Below are 27,846 nucleotides of genomic sequence, written 5' to 3'. Positions count from 1 at the left end.
ATAGAGGGAACACCGCAGGGGGAGAGGGAGAAGCAGGCTTCCCGCGGAGCAGGGATCCCGATGTGGGGTTCGATCCCGGGACCCTGGGATCATGACCTGAGCCCAAGGCAGATGCTTAACAACTGAGCCAGCCACGCGTCCCTCTGCTTTTTCATTAGACTCAGAGGATAAGGCTTCTTCCCCATCCTTCATTTCACAAGTCTTTCGTTCAGATAGAGTGACTCCCTCTTTCTCTTCTTTCATTTCACGAGTCTCCCCCTCCTTAAGTGGAGTGACTTTTTTTTTTAAGATTTTATTTATTTATTCATGAGAGACAGAGAAAGAGAGAGGCAGAGGCAGAGGGAGAAGCAGGCTCCCTGTGGAGCAGGGAGCCCAATGCGGGACTCGATCCCAGGACCCTGGGATCATGACCTGAGCCAAAGGCAGACGCTTAACCGATGAGCCACCCAGGCGTCCCTGGAGTGACTTCTTCCTTTTTCATTTCATGAGTCTCTCTCCCCTCAGTTACAGTGGCTTCCTCCTCCTCTTTCATTTCACATGTCTCCCTCTCCTCAGGTACAGGGATTTCCTCCTCGTCTTCCTTCTGACCAGTGACCTCCCTCTCCTCGGGTAGGCACTTATTAAATGTTTGATCCTCCATGTTGTTCAGTCCCTGGTTGTTGATGGGGGAAGACACTTCAGACGCAGGGCTGAACTAAGTAAGTCTCATAGGCCACATCTCCTTGGACTTGACCATGAGAAATTCTTAGTCCGAAATCCAATTGGGTAAAATTTGGCGTCCTGCAGGGTTTAGTCCACAGTGACCATGTTGCAAACCCTTGTGATTATAGATATTCTAAATATAGCTTATATTTAGAGTCCTCATTAGCTGGTGATCATGTACTAGAAGTTCTGACATTTTTCAAATAAGTAAAGGCTGCCTCTTGAGTCTCTGTCCATCTAAATTCCCTATTCTTCCTAGTTATTTTATAAATGTGTTTTAATATATCCCCATATGTGATATGTTTGTTTCCAATATCCATGCATCATCTATCAGTTTCTGAGCTGCTTCTTTTGTGGTAGGAGTTGGTATGTAATCTGTTTGGGTTATGACTTGGTCTGGTATTTTTCTGCCTTCAGAGGACCAAATCATGCCTAAAAATTCTATAGTAGTGTGGGGTCTTTGGACCTTACTTGGGTTGATTGTCCATCCCCTGAGTGTAAAGAATTTAATTAACTCCATTTTTGATGCTAGTTTGTTCTTCCAAGTTATCACCAGAAATAGAAGTATCATCAAAAAAGGAAATACTGGTTTCTGTGTATGCTGAATTTCCTGAAAAGCCTGGATGTCTTGTGTTAGAGTGTTGTGGGATATTACTAGTCTGCTAAGGTATCCTTGTGGTAACCTAGTGAACTTATATTGTCTGCCTCCCATGTACATGCAGTCATGGTTTGACTTTCCTCATTGACTGGAATAGCAAAGAACAGGTCAGATAAGTCTGTCACTGTATAATAAGTTCTGGATCCAGTGGTGATATTGTTTAAGATAGCGCCTGTATCTGGGAGTGCTCCCTCAATTTTGGGGGAGTGTTTGTTTAAATTCCTAGAATCTATCTTTTTAAGGGCAGATTGGATTATTATATGGTGAAATAGTAGGTGCAATACTTAGTTCCTTTAGTGGTTCCTGAATTTTTTCCTTAATTTGAGAATATCCTATGACATCCATTCCAAGCATGTTTTCTAAATTGAGACTTATGAAACATTTAGCCTTATTTTTATTTATTTTTTTAAAGTAGACTCCATGCCCAGCATGCAGCTGAACATGGGGCTTGAACTCAGACCCTATGATCAAGACCTGAGTTAAAAATCAAGAGTCAGATGCTTAACTGACTGAGCCACCCAGGCGCCCCAGAAATGTTTTGTTTATTTATTTATTTAATTTATTTATTGAAACCTTTAGCCTTAGTGAGTGGTCTGTCACCAGTCTATGTGCTCACATCCCTTGGGTTGATTTTTCTCCAGATCCTTCATTAGTCCCTTTTTATTGTTAAAGTTTTCCAAATTACTAGAATATCTTTGTATCGTTGTTACTTGGGGCGCTATATCTAACAACATAGTGGTATATGTATTTTTATATACACAAGGGTTTCTACTGATATAGTTAGTGTAACATATGGGCACTTGTCTCTGGCTTGGGCCGAGGGTTTATAATGAAATTATTATATTACATACAGTAAGTGAGTTAGTGGGTCTACAAATGGGTTTCTTTTCGTAGGTCTATTTACTCTAAAAGGTTGTTTATCTCTGTTTCTCTGCCACTATAAGTAGTTTCTGGGTTTTCTTTACGTTTTTCTAAAGATTTTATTTATTTGTTTGTTTGAGAGAGAGAGAGAGAGGCGCCAAGGAAGAGGCATGGAGCCCAATGCAGGGGCTTGATCCCAGGACCCTGAGATCATGACCTGAGCTGAAATCAAGAGTTGGACACCCAACCAACTGAGCGACCCAGGCACCCCTCTTTCTGGGGTTTCTATTTTTATAAATTGCTTTACAGTGTAGTGGTCTAAATAGTTTAGGTGGCCAATAGGGCCTTGAAGATTTAGGCTTTTATGGTCCATTTTTTTTTTTATTATGTTATGTTAATCACCATACATCATTAGTTTTTGATGTAGTGTTCCATGATTCATTGTTTGTGTATAACACCCAGTGCTCCATGCAGAAGTGCCCTCCTTAATACCCATCATTAGGCTAACCCATCCCCCCATCCCCCCTCCCCTCTAGAACCCTCAGTTTGTTTTATGGTCCATTTTGATTGGGTCCATTTACATTAGGTAAAGGCCTATTCTATCCATATATGTGAGCGTTAAAACTATAGCCTTTATCTTAGTTCCTCAGCTGTTCTTATCAAGTCAATCAGTTCTCCTGTGTTTCTGGCACCTGCAAATAACTGAATAATGTTGTTCTGTCCTATGGGGTATAGCTTTAAGAATGACCTTTTTATTTTATATAAGTTTTTACGTAAAGTCCAGTTAACACAGTGTAATATTAGTTTCAGATGTACAATATAGTGATTCAACACTTCCATACAACACCTGGTGCTCATCACAAGTGCCCTCCTTAATCCCCGTCACCTATTTCACCCATCCTCCCACCCACCTCCCTCTGGTAACCATCAGTTTGTTCTCTATAGTTAAGGGTCTGTTTCTTGGTTTGTCTGTCTCTCTCTCTTCTTTTCCCCCTTTGCTCTTTTGTTTTTAAATTCCACATGAGTGAAATGCTATGGTATTTGTTTTTCTCTGACTTATTTCGCTTAGCATAATACTCTCTAGCTCCATCCAGGTCATTGCAAATGGAAGAAGGACCTTTTTAATTTGTTCTGTTGCTTTTGCATGTAATGATGAGGGTGTCTGTCCCCTATCATAATTCATAGTTAATAGTCCTAATTTCATTATTATATTAGTATCTTCCCCAGATATTTTCCATGGAGATGTCTTAAGGAACATCTTAGGAACATGTTAGATATAAGCCATCTTAATCTCCAGGTTGCTACTATCCTGTCAAACAAAGATCTTTGTAAGTTAGTACTATTTTCTCCAGATGCTCTAAGATGTTGATTAAATTTAGCATCTGGGGTAATGGTCCAAGTTGTGCAGTCTCTATTCCTGTAAGGATCAGGTTAGTCCTTTTTTTTTAAAGATTTTATTTTTATTTATTTGACAGAGAGAGACACAGCGAGAGAGGGAACACAAGCAGGGGGAGTGGGAGAGGGAGAAGCAGGCTTCCCGCCGAGCAGGGAGCCCGATGCGGGGCTCGATCCCAGGACCCTGGGATCGTGACCTGAGCCGAAGGCAGACGCCCAACGACTGAGCCACCCAGGTGCCCCAGGATCAGGTTAGTCCTACTTTGGACTACTAATAGCCACTGGGTTTTGGTGTCCAAATCAGCCTCTTGGAATTCCATTCTAATTTTTGTCATTTCTTGTCTGCAAAAAGCTCTCTCCAGTGACTGATTGTAGTTCTGTGTATTTTCATGGCCTTTGCATCTAGTAAGTTAAAGTTACTGGGGCCAAAAGGATTTAAAAAATCATCATCCTCAGTGTGTGGATTGTTGTCCTTAAGAGCAAAAGGCTCTGGGTTTCCTCCTACTCTGGAGATCACTTTTGAGAAAGTGAGAGCATGTGCGGAGGGGCAGAGGGAGAGGGAGAAGCAGACTCCCCGCGGAGCAGGGAGCCCGATGCGGGGCTCGATCCCGGGACCCCGGGACCATGACCTGAGCCGAAGGCAGACGCTTAACGGACCGAGCCACCCAGGCGCCCCTGGAGATCACGTTTTGTGCTAGTACTTTTCCTTTCTTCCTATCAGCATCTATGCTACTGAATGCACCTAATAAGAGCACTAGAATATCTTCCTTTGTTGCTCTTTTTTTTTTTAAGTTAAACTCTACCCTCAGTGTGAGGATTGAATTCACGACCCTGAGATCAAGAGTCCTAAGCTCCACCGACTGAGCCAGCCAGCTCCCACTTCACTGCTTTTTTAAAATATAGGATATAACTTACTGGGTTGAGTGATCAGGCCAACATTTTGAGTTATCTTCGTTTTAAGATTTGTCCAGACTAAGTCTTCAGTGGGTCTTCAGGGATCCTAAGAAGTTAACATATAATCCATCCTACCCCTAAACCACTTCTTGAGTAATTTTGGTAGGGTTAATGACTGAGGCGTATTTGCTATTGTCCTCCTGCCTTTCACAACAGTGTTCAAAATATGTTTTATTACAGAGGCGCGTTAATGAGGTTCATACATTGTCGGAAGAAGCCTGGTTATTAGAGCTAATTTGGAGGTAACTGGCATCTGCCTAATTCCAAGCCCCAACGTACACAAATGCAGATATTCATCGTGAAGGCAGATCTGGAGGAAACTGGACAGCCTTGCTAGGGTGGGGGTCAGGCAGATGGTCCCGGGCCTGTATCTTCCTGGGATTTCCTGGGAGCCTTGACTGCTGGAGGACCCCATCAGGCAGTTAGTCCAATTGGAGACTGATTATCTCCCGTTTAAAGCTGCGATATTTAGGGGTGGGCTCCCTTTATTCTGGAGGGTATGCAGGGTATTCTGGAGGGACCAGACAGAGCTCTCCAGGCTTGGAAGGCCCCAGGTGCTTAAGGGCAGCTGACAGGGGGCATACTGGTATTTCCAAGGGGCTTATTGGCTCCACAGAGTTAACCTTAGTTCCTAAAAGCTGTCTGGTTATATCAGAATCTACGCATGTCTCTCAAATACAATATTCCAGTCTAAGCCTTGTTATATAACCAGTGTTTCTAGTTGTGTCCTGTCACTAGGAGAACAGATTCTTGTTGAAGTTATGCAAATAAATATATTGCCATGAAAATGTAAGAATGCTCATTGAGAATTTCCAAATGCTGGAGGGATTAGATAGGGAGGAAAAGATAAATTATTCAGTTCTGCTTATAAAGGTGTAATTTGCCAAATTTCTGTAAGTCATAGCTGAAGAGAAAAGGTTTTCTTATGTCAGGAAAACAAAAGATTAAAAACCAGCAGTATTTCAAACAAAAAGTCATACAAATTATAACCATACTCCTCAGTTTATTCAGTCCTACGTAATTAATTTTTGTTGATCTTTTGTTAGTAGTTTTATGAAGCCATCAGTTTCTCTGTTAGAGTTCTGTAAATTCTTACACAATTGAATGGTATAATTTTTAAGGTATCAGAGACCTGTATTTTAGAGTACTTGCCAGAGTTTTTTCCCTGAATCTCCTTGAAGATGAAGCCATCTTGCCAAAATATTAGAGTAAAATAATAACTGTGTAAATGACAAAAAGACTTAAAAATGTCTGTGCTTAATGATCTGATTAGAGTTTGTTACAATGCAATTAATAAGGAAATTTCTGTGACACACAGTACTTCAGGATAATAACTAGAATTATAAGTGATAACATAGCAAGACACATCAGATTTTTAAGAGTTTCATATAATTTCTAGAACACTTATATTTTAATAACATATATCTCCCCAAATATAATCTAAGAAGATTTAGCATCACTTTTTTGACAATGCTTCCCATGTAACTTAACATACCAAATAAACCTAATTAATTTATTATCTCTTTTATGAGAACAAATCCTTTTAAATATTCCAGGGATCTGCTGAAAATTTCAGTTAGTTTGTGGTCAAAAGACTTCATTCCAGGGGCTCCCAGGTGGCTCACTTGTTAAGTGTCTGCCTTTGGCTCGGGTCATGATCCCGGAGTCCGGGGATCGAGCCCTGTGTTGGGCTCCCTGCTCTGCGGAGAGCCTGTTTCTCCCTTCTCCCCTGCTCCTGCTCTTTCTCTCTCTCTCTCACTCTCTCTCTCAAATAAATAAATCTTAAAAAAAAAAAAAAAAAGACTTCATTTCAGAATGTGATTTGGGGAAGTTTGTTGAAAAATGTAAAAAAAACTTGGACATTTGATCAAATAGGATCACAGGTCATTATGAAACAATACTTGGTTATCCATTTAACCAAAGTGGCATTTAAAGACTTCACAGGCAAATACAGACAAACACTTGTAAAAAGCCTTAGCTCTTTTAATATTGAATAGAGGTATCTTAAGTAATCAAAGACCTGATAAAGACAAAATGTATGGGGTGCCTGACTGGCTCAGTCAGTGGACCATGCAATTCTTTATCTTGGGGTTGTGAGTTTGAGCCTCACACTGGGTGTAGAGATCACTTAAAAATAAAATCTTAAGAAAAAAAAAAGACAAAATGTAGAATCTTTGTTTTTCTAGGTAGATTACATTAAAGGTAGAGAAAAACATTTTTTTTATTAAAACATGATTAAAGAAAACTTTTAACAGAAAAGACAAGTTTTAATTTTGTACCAGCTTACTTTGATATTCAAACTCATTTTTAATAAGTTTATTTTAATCTTAGCTTGACCATACATTAAAATTTCTTTAAAAAAATTTTTTTAAGATTTTATTTATTTATTAGAGAAAGAGAGCACAAGGTGGGGGAGCAAAAGGCAGAGGGAGAAGGAGAAGCAGGCTCCCCATGGAGCAGGGAGCCCAATGCGGGGCTCGATCTCAGGATGTGGGGCTCAATCCCAGGACCCTGGGATCATGACCTGAGCCAAAGGCAGATGCTTTAACCGACTGAGCCACCCAGGAGCTCCTAAAATGCCTTTTTAAAAATTCCTTTTAAAAAAATTCCTTTTTCACAAACCTTTTACAACTTTCTTTTCTTTTTTTTTAAATAGAGTTTGTCCTAAGTCTTTCCTCTTTAAGTAAACAGCCTCAGCCTCACATTAGGACAAAAGTACTCACTTTGTTTCAACAAAAATGCATCTCATTCCTCAGACCTTCTTTTACCAAAAGCACTCCCCTTAGGTTTCTTGCATAAGGAATTTACTTTTTTAAAGCCTATTTTTTTTTGTCTCTTTTTTCTCCTGGGAGCTTTATGGTTTCAGATCTTACATTTAAGTCTTTAATGCATTTTGAGTTTTTGTTTTATTTTAATTCCAGTATAGATAACAGTGTTATATTAGTTTCAGGTGTACAATATAGTGATTCAACTATTCTATAGATCACTCAGTGCTCCTCAAGATAAGTGTACTCTTTTTTTTTTTTTAAAGATTTTATTTATTTATTTGAGACAGAGAGAATGAGAGAGACAGAGAGCACATGAGAGGGGGAAGGGTCAGAGGGAGAAGCAGGCTCCCTGCCGAGCAGGGAGCCCGATGCGGGACTCGATCCCGGGACTCCAGGACCATGACCTGAGCCGAAGGCAGTCGCTTAACCAACTGAGCCACCCAGGCGCCCAAGATAAGTGTACTCTTAATCCTCTTCACCTGTTTTACCCATCCCCCTCCCCTCCCCCTCTGGTAACCATCAGTTTGTTCTCTATAATTAAGAGTTGGTTTTTTGGTTTGTCTCTTTTTTTTTTTTCCTTTGTTCACTTGTTTTGTTTCTTCAAATCTACATATGAGGGAAATCATATGGTACTTGTCTTTCTCTGACTTCACATTATACTCTCTAGCTCCATCCACATTGTTGCAAATGGCAAGATCTCATTCTTTTTATGGCATGAATAATATGCCAAAGATGTGGTATATATATACATATATATACCACATCTTTGTGCATTCATCGAACAGTGGACACTCGGGCTGCTGCCACATCTTGGCTATTGTAGATATGCTGCTATAAACATAGGGGTGCATGTATCCCTTTGGATTAGCATTTTTGTATTTGGGGGGTAAATACCTAGTAGTGCCGTTGCTGGGTCATAGGGTAGCTCTATTTTTACGTTTTTGAGGAACCTCCATACTGTTTCCACAGTGACCATACCAGTTTGCATTCCCACCAACAGTGCAAAAGTATCTCTTTTTCTCCATAGCCTTGCCAACACCTGTTGTTTCTTATGTTGATTTTAGCCATTCTGACAGGTGCAAGGTGATATCTCATTGTAGTTTTGATCTGCATTCCCCTGATGATGAGCATCTATCTTTTCATGTGTCTGTTGGCCATCTGTATGTCTTTGGAGAAATGTCTGTTCACTTCTGCCCATTTTTTTAACTATTTGGTTTCTTGGCATTGAGTTTGGTTAGTTCTTTATATATTTTGGATACTAACCCTTTATCAGATATTTCATTTGCAAATATCTTCTACCACTCTGTAGGCTGTCTTTTAGTTTTATTGATTGTTTCCTTTGCTGTGAAGAAGCTTTTTATTTTGATGTCCTGATCATTTATTTTTTTTTATTTCCCTTGCCTTAGGAGACATATCTAGAAAAATGTTGATACAGCTGATGTCAGAGAAATTATTGCCTGTGCTCTGCTCTAAGATTTTTATGGTTTCAGGTCTCATACTTAGGCCTTTAATCCATTTTGAGTTTATTTTTGTGTATAGTGTTAAAAGGGGCCCAGTTTCATTCTTGTGTGTGTAGCTGTCCAGTTTTCCCAATACCGTTTGTTGAAGAGACTGTCTTTTTCCCATTGCATATACTTGCCTCTTTTGTCAAAGATTAATTGACCATATAATTGTGAGTTTATTTCTGGGCTCTCTATTCTGTTCCATTGATCTGTGTATCTATTTTTGTGCCAGTACCATACTGTTTTGATTACTATAGCTTTTAGTATAACTTGAAATCTGAAATAGTGATACCTCCCACTTTGTTTTTCTTTTTCTTTTTCTTTTTTTTTTTTTTTTTAAAGATTTTATTTTTATTTATTTGAGAGAGAGAGAAAGCATGAGGTGGGGAGGGTCAGAGGGAGAAGCAGACTCCGCGCTGAGCAAGGAGCCCGATGCGGGACTCGATCCCGGTGCTCCAGGATCATGACCTGAGCCGAAGGCAGTCGCTTAACCAACTGAGCCACCCAGGCGCCCTGTTTTTCTTTTTCAATGTTGCTTTGGCAATTCAAGGCCTTTTGTGGTTCCATACAAATTTTAGGATTGTTTGTGAAAAATGCTTTTGGTTCTTTGATAGGGATTGTATTAAATGTGAAGATTTCTTTGGGTAGTATGGACATTTTAACAATATTTGTTCTTTCAGTCCATGAGCATGTAATGTTTTTCTATTTCTTTGTGTCTTCCTCAATTTCTTTCATAAGTGTTTTATAGTTTTCAGAGTACAGATCCTTTACCTCTTTGGTTAGGTTTATTCCTAGGTATCTTATGGGTTTTGGTGCAGTTGTAAATGGGATCAATTCCTTGATTTCTCTTTTTTTCTGCCTCATTGTTAATGTATAGAAATGCAACTATACATTGCATTTCTATAGTGCATTGATTTTATATCCTGCCACGTTGCTGAATTCCTATATGAGTTCTAGCAATTTTGGGGTGAAGTCTTTGGGGTTTTCTACATAGAGTATCATGTCATCTGCAAAGAGTGAGAGTTTGATGATAACTATGCTGATTCGGATGCCTTTTATTTCTTTTTGTTGTCTGATTGCTGAGGCTAGGACTTCTAGTACTATGTTGAACAACGGTGGTGAGAGTGGACATCTCTGTTGTGTTCCTGACCTTAGGGGAAAAGCTCTCAGTTTTTCCCCACTGAGAATGATATTCACTGTGGGTTTTTGGTATATGGCTTTTATGATATTGAGGTGTGTTCCTTCTATTCGTAAACTACAGAGCTTTAATCAAGAAAGGATGCTGTATTTTGTCAAATACTTTTTCTGCATCTATTGAGAGGATCATATAGTTCTTGTCCTTTCTTTTATTAATGTAGTATATCACATTGATTTGAGGATGTTGAACCACCCTTGCAGCCCAGGAATAAAACCCACTTGGTCGTGGTGAATAATCCTTTTAATGTACTGTTGGATCCTATTAGCTAGTATCTCGGTGAGAATTTTTACATCCATGTTCATCAGGGATATTGGTCTGTAATTCTCCTTTCTTTTAGGGCCCCTGTCTGGTTTTCGGATCAAGGTAATGCTGGCCTCATAGAAAGAGTTTGGAAGTTTTCCTTCCATTTCTATTGTTTGAAACAGGTTCAGAAGAATAGGCATTAATTCTTCTTTAAATGTTTGGTAGAATTCCCCTAGAAGGCCGTCCAGCCCTGGACTCTTGGTTGTTGGGAGATTTTTGATTACTGACTCCATTTCTTTGCTGGTTATGGGTCTGTTCAGGTTTTCTATTTCTTCCTGTTTCAGTTTTGGTGGTTTATATGTTTCTGGGAATGCATCAATTTCTTCCAGATTGCCTAAATTGTTGGCATATACTTGCTTTATAATATTCTCTTATAATTGTATTTCTTCAGTGTTGGTTGTGGTCTCTCCTCTTTCATTCATGATTTTATTTATTTGGGTTGTTTCTCTTTTCTTTTTGATAAGTCTGGCTAGGGGTTTATAGATCTTATTAATTCTTTCAAGGAACAAGCTCCTGGTTTCGTTGATCTGTTCTCTTCTTTTGATTTCTGTATCATTGCTATCTGCTCTAATCTCTGTTTCTCTTCTCCTGCTGGATTTAGGCCTTATTTGCTGTTCTTTTTCCAGCTCCTTTAGGTGTAAGGTTAGGTTATGTATTTGAGACTTTGCTTGTTTCTTGAGAAAGTCTTTTATTGCTATATACTTCCCTCTCAAGACCACCTTTGCTGTATCCCAAAGGTTCTGAACTGTTGTGTTTTCATTTCATTTGTTTCCATGTATTTTTAAAAATACTTCTTTAATTTTCTGATTGATCCATTCATTTTTTAGTAGGATGCTCTTTAACCTCCAATATTTGTGTTCCTTCGAATTTTCTCTTGTGATTGAGTTCAAGTTTTAAAGCATTATGGTCTGAAAATATGCATGGTTAATCTCAGTCTTTTGGTACCGGTTGAGACCTGATTTGTGACCCAGTATGTGATCTATTCTGGAGAATGTTCCATGTGCACTCAAGAAGAATGTGTATTCTGTTGCTTTAGGATGGAATGTTCTGAATATATCTGTGAAGTCCATCTGGTCCTGTGTGTCATTCAAAGCCCTTGTTTCCTTGTTGATCTTCTGCTTAGATGTCCTGTCCATTGTTGTGAGTGGGGTGTTAAAGTCCCCTACTATTATTGTACAATATATTATCAATGAGTTCCTTTATGTTTGTTGTTAATTGTTTTATATATTTTGGTGCTCCCAAGTTAGGGGCATAAATATTTACAATTGTTAGATCTTCTTGTTGAATAGACATTTTAATTATGATATATTGTCCGTCTTCATTTCTTATTTCAGTCTTTGGTTTAAAATCTAGTTTGTCTGGGGGCACCTTGGTGGCTCAGTCTGTAAAACGTCTGCCTTCAGCTCAGGTCATGATCCCAGGGTCCTGGGATCGAGCCCCGCATCGGGCTCCCTGCTCAGCAGGAAGCCTGCTTCTCCCTCTCCCACTCCCTCTGCTTGTGTTTGCTCTCTTGCTGTCTCTCTCTGTCTCTCAAATAAATAAATAAAATCTTTAAAAAAATAAAATAAAATAAAATCTAGTTGGTCTGATAGAAGGATTGCTACTCCAGTTTTCTTTTGATGTCCATTAGCATGATAAATGGTTCTCCACCCCCTCACTTTCTATTTGGAGATGTCTTTGGGTCTAAAATGAATCTCTTGTGCTCACTTTGGTAGCACATATACTAAAATTGGAACAACACAGAGAAGATTAGCATGGCCCCTGCTCAAGGATGACATGCAAATTTGTGAAGTGTTCCATATTTTTATTACAGCAAAAAAATAAATAAAATAAAATGAATCTCTTGCAGACAGCATATTGATGTTGCAGACAGCATATTGATGGGTCCTGTTTTTTTATCCAATCTGATACCCAGTGTCTTTTGGTTGGAGCATTTAGTCCAGTTACATTCAGAGTAAGTATTGAAATATAAGAATTTAGAGCCATTGTATTACCTGTCAAGTCACTGTTTCTGTAGATTGTCTCTGTTCCTGTCTGGTCTTTGATACTTTTGGGCTCTCTCTTTGCTCAAAGGATCCCCTTTAATATTTCTTGCAGGGCTGGTTTAGTGTTCACAAATTCCTTTAGTTTTTGTTTGTCCTGGAAACTTTTTATCTCTCCTATTCTGAATGACAGCCTTGCTGGATAAAGTATTCTTGGCTGCATATTTTTCCCATTTAGCACATTGCATATATCATGCCAATCCTTTCTGGCCTGCCAGGTCTCTGTGAACAGGTCTGTTGCCAGCCTTATGTTTCTACCCCTATAGGTTAAGGACCTCTTGTACCAAGCTGCTTTCAGGATTTTCTCTTTATCTCTGAAATTTGCAAGCTTCACTATTATATGTCGAGGTGTTGACCTATTTTTATTGATTCTGAGGGGGGTTCTCTGTGCCTCCTGCACTTGAATGCCTGTTTCCTTCCCCAGATTAGGGAAGTTATCAGCTATAATTTATTCAAATAAACCTTCTGCCCCTTTCTCTCTCTTCATCATCTGGAACCCCTATTATTCAGATACTATTTTGCTTTATGGTATCACTGATTTCTAGAAGTCTCCCTACATGATCCAATAGTTGTTTTTCTCATCTTCCCTATTCTCCATTATTTTGTCTTCTATATTACTGACTCACTCTTCAGCCTCATTTATTTTAGCTGTTAGAACCTCCATTTTTTTTTTTTACGGCATCTCAGTGACAGCATTTTTAATTTCAGCCTGATTAGATTTTAGTTCTTTTATTTCTACAGTAAAGGATTCTCTAGTGTCTTCTATGCTTTTTTTTTAAAGCCCAGCTAGTATCTTTATACTTGTTTTGAATTCTAGTTCCAATGTCTTATCTCCATATTGGTTAAATCCCTGGCAGGGAGTACTTCCTCCTGTTCTTTCTTTTGGGGTGAGTTTCTCTGTCTTGTCATTATGTCCAGAAAAGAATAGAAGAAAGAGAGAGAAAGGACAAAAATAATAACAAGACAAGCCAGAAGAAAAAAGAAACAAAACAAAATAAAAATTCAAACAAGTAAAACAGAAGAAAACGATAACTAGATCCTGTGTGTATTTTGGTCTGTTTGTTAAAAAAAACTAGATCCCAAAATAGGAAAGAAAGACGTATATATACACACACACAAATACAATAAAACACAATGAAAGGAAACCAAAAATAAAAAATATGTATAATGTATATATAAAAATAAAAATTAAAAGAGAATTAAAAAAGAATTGAGGGACACCTGGGTGGCTCAGTCAGTTGGGCATCTGCCTTTAGCTTGGGTCATGATCCCGGGGTCCTGGGATCAAGTCCTTCATCAGTCTCCTTGCTCAGCGGGGAGTCTGCTGCTCCCTTTCTCACTCCATCTGTGCTCTCTCTCCCTCTCTCTCTCAAATAAATAAATAAAATCTTTTAAAACATAAGAAAATAGCTGAAAAAAAATAAAACTGAAAGATTAAAGAATTAAAAAAAGGAAACCACAAATGCTATATACTGTTTTCCCCAAGAGCTGAAGGTGTGCAGCCCTCTATGATCAGAAACTTGGTCTGAGCAAGCTGTTCTTGCTGGTTCTGGGGGAGGGGCCTGTTGCTCTGATTCTCAGGTGCCTTTGCACTTGTAAAGATGCGCCGCCCTTGCCAGGGGGCTGGGCTCAGTGTAGCGGCTCCAGGTTGCATTATGTGGCACTATTTTGTTCCCTGAAGGTTTTCAGCACTGAAGGGGGGATGAAAATGGCGGCGCCCTCCTCTCTAGCCCTGGAACTGAAAGTTCACATCCCCCACTCTTCAGTGAGCTCTCACAGAAAATCAATCACTTTTGCCTCCCTGGTTTCTGGCCGATCTCTGTGTTCACCCAGTCTGTGACCTATCCTTTTGTATCTCAGGCACATGACCCAGTTTCAAGTCTCCAAATTTTACTGACTCATGCGGCACAGGAAGAGGGAGAGGGGAAGGGAGAGGGGTCTCACCGCGCTCTTCCTTTTGCTGGACCCGTGCCTGGGGAGAGGTTGCCTGACCGTGCAGGGGTTCCCAGTTTATGGCAACACTGAGCAGGAAGCCAGCACCTAGACTTGCTGGTTTCAGCTGGCTTCCCTGCTCTGATGCTTGGGAACTCTGCCGCACTCAGGCACCCCCATCCTTTTTGTGACCCCAGGGATCCGGAGACCAGGCTGTCCCACCTGGGATTCTGCCCTGCTTCGCCACCTGAGCACCTTTAAGCCAGGGACTTCCGCCATCATAACAGACTTCTAAAAGTTCTGATTTTGTGCTCTGCTGTGTATTACTTTTTAGTAGCTTCCTTAAGCAGGCTCCCTCCCCATGTGGTATTCTCAGGTATATCGCCCCGGATTCATGTCTCCACACCTCCTGTCTTCCAAAAAGTGGTCACTTTTCTATTTGTAGAATTGCAGCATTTCTTAGATCTCCGATTGACTTCGCAGGTGTTCAGAATGATTTGATAACTAGCTGAATTCCAGGGACTGTACTAACTTAGGGTCCCCTACTCCTCTACCATCTTAACTCCTCCCCCTATTAGATCTTCTTGTTGAATAGTCCCCATTGTTGTGAGATAGTGTCGTTCTTCATCTCTTGTTACATTCTTTGGTTTAAAATCGAGTTTGATACAAGCATGGCTACTCTGGCTTTCTTTTGATGTCCATTTACATGATAAATGTTTCTCCATCCCCTCACTTTCAATCTGCAGGTGTCTTTAGGTCTAAAATGAGTCTCTTGTAGGCAGTATCTAGATGGGCCTTTTTTTTTTTTTTTTTAAAGATTTTATTTATTTATTTGACAGAGACCTAGCGAGAGCAGGAACACAAGCAGGGGGAGTGGGAGAGGGAGAAGCAGGCTTCCCGCTGAGCAGGGAGCCCGATGTGGGACTCGATCCCAGGACCCTGGGATCACGACCCGAGCCGAAGGCAGACGCCCAACGACTGAGCCACCCAGGCGCCCCTAGATGGGCCTTTTTTTAAAAATACATTCTGACACCTTATGTCATTTGATTGGAGCATTTAGTCCATTTAGATTCAGAGTAATTATTGGTAGATATGAATTTAGTGCCATTTTATTACTTGTTTTGTCATTGTATCCAGAGATTTTCCCTGTTCTTTTCTTGTCTTTGTCAATTTTGGTCTTTCCTTTCCTCTCAAAGAGTCCCCTTTAATATTTCTTGCAGGGCTGGTTTAGTGGTCATGAACTCCTTCAGTTTTTGTTTTTCTGGGAAACTCTTTGTCTCTCCTTCTATTCTGAATGAAAGTCTTGAGGGATAGAGTATTCTTGGCCACAGATTTTTTTCCATTCAGTACATTGACTATATCATGCCATTGCCTTCTGGCTTGCCAAAAGTTTCTGTGGAGAGATAGCAGTTGACCTGCTATTGTTGATTTTGATGGGAGTTCTCTGTGCCTCCTGGATTTGGATGTCTGTTCCTTCCCCCAATTAAGGAAGTTTTCAGCTATAATTTCCTCAAATAAACCTTCTACCCCCTTTTCCTGCTCTTCTTCTGGAACTCCTATGAATACGAATGTTACTATGTTTGATGGTGTCACTGAGTTCCCTAAGTCTACTTTTGTGATCCAAATTGTTTGTTCTTTTTTTCAGCTTCATTATTTTCCATAATTCTATCTTCTAAGCATATTCCTGAAGCACATTCCTGTCCTTCTCCCATCCTTGTAGTCATTACATCCTTTTTTTTTTTTTTTTTTGGTATTTTACTGGACTGATGTACATTTCACCATTTCTGAAAACGTAAAGTTAACGTAGGACTAAGAATATAGAATAAGAAAGGGGGAGAAGCCATCCACAAATTTGAGTAAACCAGAAAGGTATGTAAAACATTAGGTTGGAATCGAGGGAAAAACCTGTTCGGAGGTGAAGGGAAGTCCTTGGTTTCTAACAAAAATCTCCTAAAGGCTCTAGTAATACAAGGGTCAGTTTATGGAAAAACTCCGAATTGCACGAAACCCCATTAGGCAGGAGAAATGGGCAGGATAGAAGGACGTGGGCTGTGGGGGCAGCCGGTCTGCAGCAGGGATGGCTGGGCTGGAGGCTGAGGCTGAGGCCCAGGCCCTGTAGGTAGGAACAGGCTGGAAGACCAGAGGCATGTTCGTGCATTCACCCAAAGCTCAGCCTTTCCAGTTGATCTCTAGGATGCTGATGCTTTCCTCAGACAAGGGTCATTACATCCTTGTAGTCATTACATCCAGTTGGTTTTGAATTGTAGTTACTGCATTTTTCATTTTGGCCTGATTATTTATCCTTTTTAATCTCTGTAGTAAGGGTCTTGCATGCTTTTCTGCAGCCCAGTTAGTATCGTTATGGTCATTGTTTTAAATATTGCTTATATCTGTTTCAATTAGATCCCTGGTTGTGACATTTTCTTTTTCTTTTGCGTTCTTTCTTTTGGGATGAATTCCTCCATCTTGGCATTTTGTCTAGGTCTCTGTCTTCTTGTTAGGAAGAATGTATGTTAGGAAAGCCTGTTATGTTTCCCACTCCTGAGAGTAATGGTTTTATGAAGAAGAGATCATGCACAGTCCAGGGCCTGGCACTTCAGGAAGTGTCTCTGTGCATAAATGCTGTGTGCACTCTGCGGCTGTGTTTTGGCTGCTCTGTCCCTCAGGTCAGTGGTCTGTAGAGTTTCTTCCAGCCTGCGGTGGGGAGTGTTTGGACCTCGGCCAGAGTGTGGCAAGTTTTAACTAGGTGTGCTCTGATCTGCTTGTTAAATGAGACCTGATGGTATTTCCATTAGAGCTGAAGCTTTGTAGAATTCTGTGGTCAGTAGACATGGTGCGGGGGTTTGTGCTGGTCTTCTGGGGGCAGGGCCTGCTGCGCTGGTCCGCACACACACTTGCCCTAGAAAGGCAGCACCTGCAGGGCGCAGGGGCGCGGTCATGGGGTAAGCAGGTTAGGCAGCCAGTGTTGGTGCTCGGCTGCTTCCTCAAGTTGGTTTATGCCGAGGGGCAGGAGACGGAAAGGTGCCAGCCTGCTCTGTGGAGGAGAGTGCATGTCTGCTGCTCTCAGGGAAGCAGGTTTTTTGTTTTTGTTTTTTTTAAGATTTTATTTATTTATTTGACAGAGCACACAGCAGAGGGAGCGGCAGGTAGAGGGAGAAGCAGACTCCCCAGGGAGCAGGGAGCCCGAGGCGGGGCTCGGTCCCAGGACCCTGAGATCATGACCTGAGGCGAAGGCAGACGCTCAACCCTCTGAGCCACCCAGGTGCCCCTGAGGAGCGATTAATGTCGCCTCGTGCGTCACAGGCAGTTTTCAGGTCACGGATTTCACACGGTGTCTGGGTCGCCTGCCTGCCTGGCGCAGCACCGCACACCCTGGGCTCTACCTCAGCCAGGCCTGCTGACTTCTAAAATTCCAAACTTCGGGGACCTGGTGTGGTGGGGACTTTAGTCCTCTGGGAAAGGGTTTCAGCATGCTGGAACTGCTGCAGGTTTGACCCCGAAGGGCTGTCTCGCCAGAGCGCAGGGGCCTGGGATTTGGAGCAAGCCGGCTAAATAGCCAGCCTCCTGGTTAGGGGCCCTCAGCAGGTGTGTCTATACCTATGACAACGAGCAGGGAAGGGAAATGGTGCCCGCTGTTTTTTTGGTCTCCAGAGAGGCAGTGCCATCTCTCACAGATGTGCTCCAAAATGTAGTTTCTCCCCGTGCCCCTTAGGTGACCCTCAGATTGTGCAGTCTGCCCTGAGGTTGTTTGCTGGCCTCCACTCCAGGAGGGGGACCATGTCCTCCAGTCTCTATCCCAGCCAAGCCCAGGGACCTCTCAAACTCCTTCTTGAGCCCCCCTGGTTGCAAAACCCACAAAATTCAGCCCCTCTCATTTTCTCAGCCAGTGGCTTTGGGGAAGTGTTCTCCTTGAGCATTCCCCTGTGCACTGCCCCCCTCTCTCTTGCCTTTGTCCATGACCAGGGCTCCCTCCCCTCTGCAGCACCCACAATCAGTTTCTCCCCCAAACACATCCCTTGAAGTGGCCTCTTCTCTCCCTCTAGTTGTGCGGTTCGTTCTATCAGTCCTCAGGTTGATTTCTTGAGTATTCAGAATGATTTGATAGGATTTGAGGGCTGGGGCAAGCCCAGGGCCCTCCTACTATGCCACTATCTTAGCTCTGGAACTCTTTCCCTTTTTAGTAGGTTGTTTATGAATAACTGTCACTCTGTAATGTACTCTTTCAATTTTCTTAATGGTAACTTTGAGATAAGTTTCAAATTTTGATCAAGTCCAGTTTATTAACTTTTTCTTTTATAATTAGTGCCATTTTGGATCCTAAGAAATCTCTACCTACTCCATGGTCATAAAGTTACTGTCTTATGTTTCTTCTAAAATCTTTATAGTTTTAGTTTTTACATTTTACATTAGTCACCCTGACTTAATTTTAAGATATATGAGGTAAAGAGTGAGGCTCCTCTTTTCCCTCCTTATATTTCTTTTATCAGGATGACGATACTTCCTGTGTCCCTTAATTTGTTAAGTCTTTATCATATATGGGTTTTGCATTTTGTTAAAAGCCTTTTCTGCATCTTTTGATACAATTGTGGTTTTTACCTCCTTTATTTCTCTTATTTTGTGACCTTTTTTTTTTTTCTTTTTTTTTTTTACTATCAAGCCAAGCCAGACTTAGGGCTTAAGAGTCATTGGTAATTATGTAAACTTTTTATATCTCTGGATTTTGCTTGCTAATATTTTGTTGAGAATTTCTGTGTCTGTGTTAGAGGTTGACAAACTTTTTCTGTTGAAAGTCTAAATAGTAAATATTTTAGACTTTGTGGCCATATAATCTTTGTGACAACTATTCAGTTCTGCTGCTATAATGCAAAAGCAGTCATAGACAATATAGAATCAAACTTTATTTTTTTAAAGATTTTATTTTATTTGAGAGAAAGAGAATGCAATTGGGGTGAGGGATAGAGGGAGAGAGAGAATCTCAAGCAGACTCCACACCAAGTATAGAGCCCCATGGGGGGCTTGGTCTCATGACCTTGAGATCATGACCTGAACTGAAATCAAGAGTCCGTGGCTTAACCTATTGAGCAACGCAGGCACCCTTCAAACTTTATTTTCAAAAACAGGGACAGGAGTGCCACATTTGGCTTGAGGTTTTCTGACCTACAGTGGATGTTCATAAGGATATCTTCTTTTCATGTACTATACTTGTTAAACTTTGGTATCATTGTTACAGTGGCCTCATAAAGTAATCTGGGGATTTTCCCCTCCACCATTCTCAGAGTTTCAGGTGTTCTTTTTTTTTTTTTTTTTAAAGATTTTTTTTTTTTTTTTTATTTGACAGAGAGAGACACAGCGAGAGAGGGAACACAAGCAGGGGGAGTGGGAGAGGGAGAAGCAGGCTTCCCGCTGAGCAGGGAACCCGATGCGGGGCTCGATCCCAGGACCCTGGGATCATGACCTGAGCCGAAGGCAGACGCTTAACGACTGAGCCACCCAGGTGCCCTCAGGTGTTCTTAATATTCCCCAATTATATTTAAAAATGTCTGTAGGATCTCTTGTCATAGCCAGCCCCTCTTTCATTCTAAATATTGGTTATTTGTATTCTCTCTCTTGGTCAACCTTCCTAGATCAGATAATTTGATTAATATTTTTAATGAACCAACTTTTAACTGTATTAATTTTCTCTATCGTTTTCTGTATCACTGATTTTTGTTCATTTTTCCCCCTTTCTATTTACTTTAGGTTTATTTTGTTCTTTTTCTCTTCTAGCTTTTTTTTTTTTAAAGATTTTATTTATTTGACAGAGACACCAGCTAGAGAGGGAACACAAGCAGGGGGAGTGGGAGAGGCAGAAGCAGACTTCCTGTAGAGCAGGGAGCCCGATGTGGGGCTCGATCCCAGGACCCTGGGATCATGACCTGAGCCAAAGGCAGACGCTTAACGACTGAGCCACCCAGGCGCCCCTTCCCTTGTAGCTTAAGGTGGAAATTTAGACCACTGATTTTAAACCTTTTTTCTTTATAGATTATTTATAAATTAATTACAAAGGTCATAAATTTCCCTCTACTGCTTTAGCTGTATCTCACACGTTTTTACTTTTGTGTCTTTATTACCAATTAAAGATAATATCTAAATTCCCTTTTTATACATTCTTTGACCCAAAGGTTATGTGCACAATTAATTTCCAAATATTTTTCTAGGTTTTCTAGATATGTTGTTATTGAAATTTAAGGATACTGTGGTCAGAGATCATACTCTGTAGAATTTCAGTCTTTGGAAGTTTATTGAGACCTAAACTGTGGCCCAGCATATGAGCTATCAATATTCCATGTACACTTGAAAGGAATGTGTATTTTGCAGTTGCTAGGAGTGGCGGTCTATTTTTATTTTTTAAAAAGATTTATTTTATGTTAGAGAGAGAGCAGAGGGGCGGGCAGAGGGAGAACAACAGACTCCCCCCTGACCATGGAGCCAGATGCTCAACCAACTGAGCCACCCAGGTGCCCCAGGAGTGGTATTCTTTAAATGTCAATTAAGTCAAATCAGTTGATGGTTATGTCCATATCTATATCCTTATTCTTTTTTTTGTCTCTTATTCTTTAAACTGCTAGGAAATGGAAGTTAAACTCCCACTATGATTGTGGATTTTTCTGTTTCTCTCCTTAGTTTTTACTTTGTATGTTCTGAAGTCTGTTATTTGGTGTATACACATTTAGGAGTATGTCTTTCTACTGAAAAGGCCATTTTACCATCATGAAACATCATTCTTTATCTTTACTAATATTTGTTTTTGAAGTCTGCTTTGTCAGAAATTGCTTGCTGTTTGCCTGGTGCATCTTTTTCTATCCTTTTATTTCCAACCAGTATTGTCTTTATATGTAAAGTGTGTCTCACTGTTTCTGGTCAGAAATCAGCCTTCTTTTGATTCATTGTTCCCTATGTGAGACTTCTTTCTCTGTTGCTTTTATGATTTTCTATCTTTAGTTTTCACTACTATATGCTTAAGTATGATGCTCTTTGTATTTATCTTGCTTAGGGTTTGCTGAACTTAGAGGATCTGTAGATTATTTTTTTTTTCTCACACCAAATTTGGTATATTTTCAGTCATAATTTTAAAAAACTTTTTTTTCCTGTCCCATTTTCTTGACTCACATGGTCTTGGTTGCTCTGTTCATATTTATCCAACCATTTTTCTCTGTCCTTCAGAGTTGACATTTTCTATTAATTAGTTTTCAGGTTAACTGACTTTTATTTCCATTATGCAGTTAAGGCCACACTGGGAATTCTTTATTTTAGATATAGTAACTTTTGGTTCTAGAATTTCCATTTGGTTCATTTATATTTTCTGTTTGTCTGCTGAGATTCCTCCCCCTCTGTTCATTCATTGTGTACATCTTTTTTCTTTAAACCTTCAAAAGTATTTACAGTAGTTGCTTTACAGATCTTGTATGCTAATTTCAACATCTGGGTTATCTTGAGTTGGTTTCTACTGACTAACTTTTCTCTAGGTATGGGTCATAGTTTTTCTACTTCATTTTTTAAGATTTTACTTACTGAGAGAGAGGGAGAGTATGAGAGAGAGCAGGGGGAGAGGCAGAGGGAGAAGCAGACTCCCCACTGAGCAGGGAGCCCAAAGCGGGGCTCGATCCCGGGACTCCAGGATTATGACCTGAGCCGAAGGCAGACGCTTAACAGACTGAGCCACCCAGGTGCCCCAATTTTTCTATTCCTTAGGTCTAGTAATTTTTATTATATACTGGACATTGTGATGTATACCTAAAAATTATTCTGGATTTCTGAATTATTTTGCTTTCCTTTAAAGAACGTCAAGTTAAATTATTGGCAGATGCTGTTGATCCTCTCAGGCTTGGTTTCATCCTTTGGTAGGGTGTGTCTATTTTGGTTTTGCCTTAGTTCTATGGTATATGTTTATTCTAGGGCTTGGTCCTTATACTCAATGTGTGACCTTATGTGCCCAAGTTGTTCAACAGGTATCCTCCTCTGTGGGTAGGCTGAAACTCCAACAGTATGTACACGTATGCAATTTCTGCTCTCTCCTTTCCACTCAGCCTCGTAGCAGCCACTATTAGTTCTGCAGATTTTCATCCCGTACATGTAAAGCCACCCTTTGCAGGGCCTTGAGGCAAACTCTGCGTCTTCTGTGCCTACCCTCTGTACAAAGCTTCCTCAGCTCTGGTATTCTGCTCCACAAATTCCAGCCATCATAGCAACTCCCCACTCCATTATCTGCCTCAGCTCAGCACAAACACCACTTACTCAGGCTTCTTTCCCTGTACCAGAGTTGTAACTGGGGAAGTCCGTGCCCAGTCTGAGAGCCCGGGCAAATAGTAGGCTTAACTTGAATGTTTCCCTTCTTTTAAGGAGGATAGCCTTGTGCCGCCTGTTGCTCAATGCCTAAAAAGAACTGCCTTGCATGTTTTGTTCAGTTTTATAATTGTGTAGCACCTGAGGGCAAGACCAATACCAATAATTCTAATATGGCTGGATGTAGAAGGTTCCTATTCAAAGTCCATATTCTTCACCACATTAGTAAATTATCTCTGTGATGGGATTCCACATTATAGAAAAAAATGTTAAATGGGAATTTTTTTTTTTTAAGATTTACCTATTTGAGAGAGAAAGAGAGAGAGGGCATAAGTGGGGGAGCGGAGGGGCAGAGGGAGAGTCAGAGAATCTCAAGCAGACTCCCCGCTGAGCATGAATCCTGACTTGGGGCCCAATCCCATGACCCTGAGATCATGACCTGAGCTGAAATCAAGAGTTGGATGCCCAACCGAGTCACCGAGGTGCCCTGGAAATACGTTCTTAATAATGTGGAAAAAATCAACAGGGATAGAGAATGAGAGAGATGAAAGGATAAGAGATTGTTGTCAGAGAGTGCGGATGCTGGAATGTAAGATTTCATAGATGAAACACATGATAACAAGATCTTACAGGCACAGATGGCTTAAACAGAACAGTGTAATCTCTATGTTTTGCATAAAGAGAAAACAGTGATCTGTTAGCCACCAGATTATGGCCTTTGATGGCAAGAACTGGGTGAATGATGATGGAAAATAAGCAACCATCTAAACAAAAGGAAAACAGGAAAGCAGGACAGGTAAAATTTGAGAGAATACCAGAGTTCAGTTTTGGATAAATTTAAGTTTTTCTTAAAAAAAAAAAATCTACAGGATATCCAAGGAACTGTCTGGGTAGGCAACTGAAAATACAGATCTGTTGCAAGGAAAATATGGTATAGATCTGAAAGTTACTACCATAAAGATTATTACTGAAGCAACGGGACTGGATGAGATGATGTAAGAGGAACATGTATCTTTAGAAGAGGGGTCTAAGGTAAAAACCTAGGGAATCCCAATATTTTATAGTAGGCAGGTAAGACTACTAAGAATGGATGTTCAAAGGGGCGCCTGGGTGGCTCAGTCGTTAAGCGTCTGCCTTCGTCTCGGGTCATGATCCCGGGGTTTCGGGATCGAGCCCCACATTGGTCTCCCTGCTCAGCAGGGAGTCTGTTTCTCCCTCTCCAACTCCCCCTGCTTGTGTTCCTTCTCTCGTTGTGTCTCTCCCTGTCAAATAAATAAATAAAATCTTAAAAAAAAAAAAAAAGAATGGATGTTCAAAGAAGTAAAAGGCAATATAAAGAGGCAACGGGCTTTAGTAGTTAAGATCATGGACTTTGGAGTCAGTTCAAATCCCAGCTGTTAAACTTATAAAACTACATGACCATGAGAAAAATTACTTAACCTTTTTGTGCCTGTTTTCTCTTCTGTAAAACACAGTGAAAAATACTAGCACTTGCCTAATGAGAGACTATCACAATAGCTCTGGAGGCTCATTCAGCCCCAATCTCCTGTCCTCTCAAACGTTTAGTAGCAAAGAAGACAGCTGGATCAACAAATTTGAGTTAGCTCAACAGAGGAACAGGAAGGTTCCCCCTCTCTAACAAGGCCACTTCATCTACAAAGAAGTTTCCATTAGTACATAGCTACACAGATATTCCCTACCCCACCTCAATAATAAATATATAGAATATTATGGAGCCAGGGGTTCTTTCCACTGGAACTTTGAACACAGTGCATGCAGACTATGCCAAAGCTATAGGATAAGAGTTTGAGAGATTGTGTGTACTCTCCTACTACCGTCTCTGTAAACTTTTCCTCAGTAAACTATTTTACATCTATATCATATGGTACTATGGTGCTGTGTTGCATGACCTCCTTGAAAGATATTTCCTCATAGTTGTTCCTCTATTTGTTCCTCATTACAAATATAATACTACTAGTAAAGAGTTTACAAACCTGCCAGGCACAGAGTAAGCGTTATGTAAAGGTTAGTTATTTGTTTTTAAAAGGAGAATCAGGAAAGACTAGCAGTGTTCTAGAGTCAAATCAAGAGATAACAAAGGAGAGCTGGTCAACAATGTCAAATGCTACTAAAAACTCAAAGAATGAAAATAGGACACTGGGTGTGGCAACAGAGTGGTAGAAGTCAGATTGTATTAGGTTAAGGATTGGGTTGGAAGTAGAGTAAAACAGGGAATATAGAATGGTTTTTCTATGAAATTTGGTGGCAAAAAAAAAAAGACAAAGTACAAAGGTTAGTGCTTTTTTGCTTGCAAGTGACAGGAATCCAATTTGAAGGAGCTTTATAAAAGGGCTTACTATAAGAATATTGTGATGTCTCAGAAGGCAAGGTCAGTAATGTGGCAGAGTCTCAAAAGCATGTGGAACCAGGATCTTCAGCTATTCTTCTTCTTCTGTGTAGGTTTGTTTCATTTTCTCTCCTCCTTTCTCCAGACTAGTTGCATTGCTGCTTTGGCCAACATGGCAGGAAAGACAGCTATCAAGAGCTCTGGCGTCCTGCATTTTACAGTCCAAGCATGCAAAAAGATAGTGGAGTTTGTTTGCAGTTTGAGTTTCAAAATTCCTAAGAAAAGACTCTGGCCCTTAAACTAAGTGTCTAACCCTGGATGAATCAGCAGTAGCCAGGGATGATAGAGGTGAATGGATTGGAGCATAACATGACTATTCCTATTGCAAATATATATGAAATGCAATACGATGTGGAAAAAGTTCAAACAAAGTAAGTGTGCACTATAAGGATACACAGAGTATTTTCTTGAGGAGTAGGTATTATAAAGATGGGGTTTTAGTTTTTGTTGTTTAGGCTAGGGAAGAGATTTGAACATATTTTTATGAATGGGAGAAATCAAAGGGATAGGATTAAAGATAAAGGACATGAGCAATTTTTAATCTCAGGAAACAAACTGAGGGTTGCTGGAGTGGGGGGTGGGAGGGATGGGGTGGCTGGGTGATAGACACTGGGCAGGGTATGTGCTATGGTGAGCGCTGTGAATTGTGCAAGACTGTTGAATCACAGATCTGTACCTCTGAAACAAATAATGCAATATATGTTAAGAAAAAAAAAAAAAGCAGGAGGGGAAGAATGAAGGCGGGGAAATCGGAGGGGGAGACGAACCGTGAGAGACGATGGACTCTGAAAAACAAACTGAGGGTTCTAGAGGGGAGGGGGGTAGGAGGATGGGTTAGCCCGGTGATGGGTATTAAAGAGGGCACATACTGAATGGAGCACTGGGTGTTATGCACAAACAATGAATCATGGAACACTGCATCAAAAACTAATGATGTAATGTATGGTGATTAACATAATAAATTTTTAAAAAAGGGGAAGAATGGAATTTAGTGCACAAGTACAAACACTGGCCTTTTAGAGAAATAGGACTTTCTAAGGTAGGAAGAAAATAGGAATGCATGCTGGCATATAGGCAGGTCTAGAAAGATGAAGGAAATTGGGGGAGATTGGACCTGAAGATCTATGAAGTATGTGGATAAGTTATCTCTTGAAAGTATGGGAGATGCAGTAAAGGGGGTAGTTGAAAAGAGTAACAAATATTAACATTCCTGTCAAGAGGAAGAGGTTAAAGTTTGTCAAAATTGAGTCCAGCTCAGACTGGAAACTAAATTAATGAAGGTGTCAGAAGTACAATGTGACTAAGTAATGTTCACTAGTCCGTGAACAAGAGCTCATAAGGCAGATGGTAGAAAGTCAGGAGAAAGGGAAACAAGGGTGCTGACCAAGAGGACTGAATCAGTAATTCAACTCTTAGAGTCAAGTCACTAGTGAGTAGCAGTAAAAAAGATAAACTTTATTCCACTCCTGATAAGTAATTACACATTCTGAATTAGTGTTATTGAAATGGTACTGTCAACATTAATGGCTTTACTGTTCACATATTAGAAAAAATTAACTCCTAAGGACACATTTATATACACTTTAAATATCTGGTCTAAAGAAACAAATTGAACTCTTGAGAGATTTTTAAATTTAAAGATTTAAAATATGTCACCTTAATTTTGCTGCATTATTTTTATTCTACCATAAAGTTAGCCATGTATAAATGGGGCCACTAGCCCAAAGTCCATCTCCTGATACTTAGAACAAATCAGTTTCTTTGGAACACATACTTCTGTCATTATGTTAAATAATTCCACCTGTAAAACAGGAATAATAATAGTATATACCTCACAAAATAGATTATGTGAGGGGTGCCCGGGTGGCTTAGTCTGTTAAGCATCTGCCTTTGGCTCAGGTCATGATCTCAGGTCCTGGGATTGAGTCCCACATCAGGCTCCCTGCTCAGCAGGGAGTCTGCTTCTCCCTTTCCCCCTGCCACTCCCATCTCGTGCTCTCTTTCCCCTCTCAAATAAATAAAATAAAAAAAAAAATAGGTTATGTGAATTTAGTGAGTTAATATAAAGGGCTTAGAATAGTGACTGATAAATGGTAAACACTCAACAAAAGCCAGCCATTATTAGTACAATTGTGAACCTGTGGCAGAATGACTTCTAAATTCATATTACTCATTTTAAAAGTAAAGTATTACTAGAACAGTAAGCAAATAACGTTATTCTAATTGAAAATATACTCAACGTACTTATTATTCATTTTAAGTGATTTTTATATAAAAAACAAAGACAAAGCAGCAAGTTTAAACCAAAAATGAGTAATGAATTAACTTTCACAACTTTTAAAAAATATACTGAAATAAAAATTTATTCAAAAGCAATAAAACAACAGCTTCTATGAAGTATGAGCTACATGTAATAAACACTGTACCAAAAATCTCATTTTTCATCATATCAACATCTTCATTTAATTACAAATTTTCTCCCTGGAATAATGCAAAAAAAAAAGATTAGCTTTTGAAATATGCTTATATTAATTCAGCATTAATGTCCACTATAATGATCAGGAGCATAACTTAAAGCAAGAGTGGGAAATATTTACTCAATTAAGAAATATGAATCAGAAAAAGTCAATAATGGACCACATGGAATAAAAAAAGCAAGTAATTCTGGTTGGGGACATTGGGAGGGGGTGCAAAGTTAAACTAAATTGATATAAAAAACGAAAACAGAAGACCTAAATATTTAGACACTGGTGTCACACTATAGTTTGAGGGCACAGTTAAGGAAGACAGATGAAGGGCTAC

The 27,846-nt window shown here is 40.1% G+C and overlaps 1 non-coding gene across 1 annotated transcript; it reads left to right on the top strand.

The window, feature by feature from the left end:
• Positions 1–12,040: 12,040 nt before the first annotated feature.
• Positions 12,041–12,147, top strand: LOC123324642. The gene has a single exon (XR_006539920.1). It is a non-coding gene; the product is annotated as a U6 spliceosomal RNA (small nuclear RNA).
• Positions 12,148–27,846: the final 15,699 nt, after the last annotated feature.

The sequence above is a fragment of the Neomonachus schauinslandi genome, chromosome 4, assembly GCF_002201575.2.
Source record: "Neomonachus schauinslandi chromosome 4, ASM220157v2, whole genome shotgun sequence".
NCBI classification, from domain to species: domain Eukaryota; kingdom Metazoa; phylum Chordata; class Mammalia; order Carnivora; family Phocidae; genus Neomonachus; species Neomonachus schauinslandi.
Note: the sequence above shows the minus strand (reverse complement) of the source record. Positions and strands in the feature narration are given on the sequence as shown.